We start from the raw sequence: 2,283 nt of genomic DNA, 5'->3' as shown, positions 1-2,283 counted from the left end.
TTTTGTTATATTATTTGCACATAATTAAACAGGAATAATGGTGTTTTGCGCAATCTTGGATTGAATGACCCCCTCCTACATGGGTTAGCCCCTCCTATAATTCTGATCAAGCTCCGCCACTGGTCGAGAGGAAGCTGAAATCCCTGAATCTCTCTGAAGAGGAGAAGAAAGGAATGCAAGCCAGCAAGGAAAGGAGCTGGGAAGATGTAGGCAGTGGGTTAGCTGTTGTCTCCCCTTAAACATTTTTTTAGTGAATAGGCTAATGCCCGGCCTTAAACATGAGGCCTTAAGAGGTTTTACAAAACAGCCAAGGTACGGAAGGTAAACATGTGAGAGTAGTAAGCACTTTAGGTACGATCTGGTGTCCATTCAAGGGGATGAGTGTAAGGATCTCATTCCGCGAGGAAGCACGGAAGAAGAAGGCACTAGACCATGGTCCGTGGATGTTAAACAAAAGTTTTTTTTAGACAATACAAGAGTTTGCTGGTGCTGGACAAGTTCAACCCTGCTAAGACCCTAGATGAATATGAATTCAAGAAGATGCAATCTATTGATGGGGTCAATGAACAAGGAATCAGGTGAAGAAATAGGGGAAAAAAATGAAATTGATGACTTCTTAGACGTGGATGTTGACGATTGTGGAATGGCCATGGGAGAATACATGAGGGTGAAGGTCAGATTGGACATCACGAAGCCACTTGTGAGGGGTATTCTGGTGTTCGTGGAGAAAGAGGAGGATGTGGATGAATATGCCATTATGGAGGATGAGGAGAAAGACAAGGATAATAAGGAGAGTCGACAAGTAGTTTTTCTTTACGGAACGTCTCCTCCTTTATTCACTTAGCAAAATAGTGGCATCGTTTACAAGTAATGGAAGCAGTACATCCGGTGCCGACTCCATCCAGATAGAAGGAGGAGAAAACTTAACTATCCTAGCGAGTTCATGAGCTACTTTATTACTCTCTTTATTACAATAATCATAAGTTACATGATTAAAATCTGACGACATGAAATAGCAATCATCAATAGTTACACTTGCCACCGAAAAGGAGTTGCCTGCTCTCAAAGCTTCCACAACCTCCATGCTATCCGAGTTGATCACGATCTTGCTGCATCCAATGGTTCTGGCTAGATTCAAGCCAAATCTCACCGCCAATGCCTCTGCAGTGAACGAATCATAGCATATGTCCACTCGTTCATTAGCTGCCACAATAAATTTTCCATTGTAATCTCGGATTACTGCCCCCACTGATCCTTCAAGAAGATCATGGTCAAAGCTAGCATCTACGTTTAACTTCATATACCCCTGCATCGGCTTCTCCCATGAATCAACACGTAACTTTGCCTTAGTGGAACAAGGAATAGTAAAGTTAGTCGAGAGTCCTCGGATAGCGAGAGCAGTTTGTGAGGGTTTTTGGGTGTCCTCTTTATGGTAATTTTTCGGTGTTCAAACCATAGCTACCATGACGCAGTGGCCACAACCTCCTTCATTTTGGGAAGACCTAGGATGTGGACTTCAGTTTCCTCCATGCTTAATAGTTCATGCACCACTTCTTCACCTGATTTGAATTGTGTACATTTCCTCTTGACAACATCAATCAGCCCCAATTGTGGCCATACCTCTTTTGATCTTGGGCACTCAAAACGGAAGTGCTTGATGCTATCCGGTCCCATATTGTTGGGGAACGTAGTAATTCCAAAAAAAATTTCCTACGCACATGCAAGATCATGGTGATGCATAGCAACGAGAGGGGAGAGTGTGTCCACGTACCCTCGTAGACCGAAAGCGGAAGCGTTAGCACAACGCGGTTGATGTAGTCGTACGTCTTCACGACCCGACCGATCCAAGTACCGAACGTACGACACCTCCGAGTTCAGCACACGTTCAGCTCGATGACGTCCCACGAACTCCGATCCAGCAGAGCTTTGCAGGAGAGTTCCGTCAGCACAACGGCGTGATGACGGTGTTGATGATGCTACTGAAGCAGGGCTTCGCCTAAGCACCGCTACGATATTACCGAGGTGGAATATGGTGGAGAGGGGCACCGCACACGGCTAAGAGATCAATGATCAATTGTTGTGTCTAGAGGTGCCCCCCCTGCCCCCGTATATAAAGGAGCAAGGGGCGAAGGCGACCGGCCAAGAGGAGGGCGCGCCAAGGGGGGAGTCCTACTCCCACCGGGAGTAGGACTCCTCCTTTCCTTGTAGGAGTAGGAGAAGGGAAGGAAAAAGGAGAAGGAAGGAAGGGGGCGCCCCCCCCTCCCTAGTCCATTTCGGACCAGT

Source organism: Triticum dicoccoides, chromosome 6B (assembly GCF_002162155.2).
Source record: "Triticum dicoccoides isolate Atlit2015 ecotype Zavitan chromosome 6B, WEW_v2.0, whole genome shotgun sequence".
Classification (NCBI taxonomy): Eukaryota; Viridiplantae; Streptophyta; class Magnoliopsida; order Poales; family Poaceae; genus Triticum; species Triticum dicoccoides.
Note: the sequence above shows the minus strand (reverse complement) of the source record.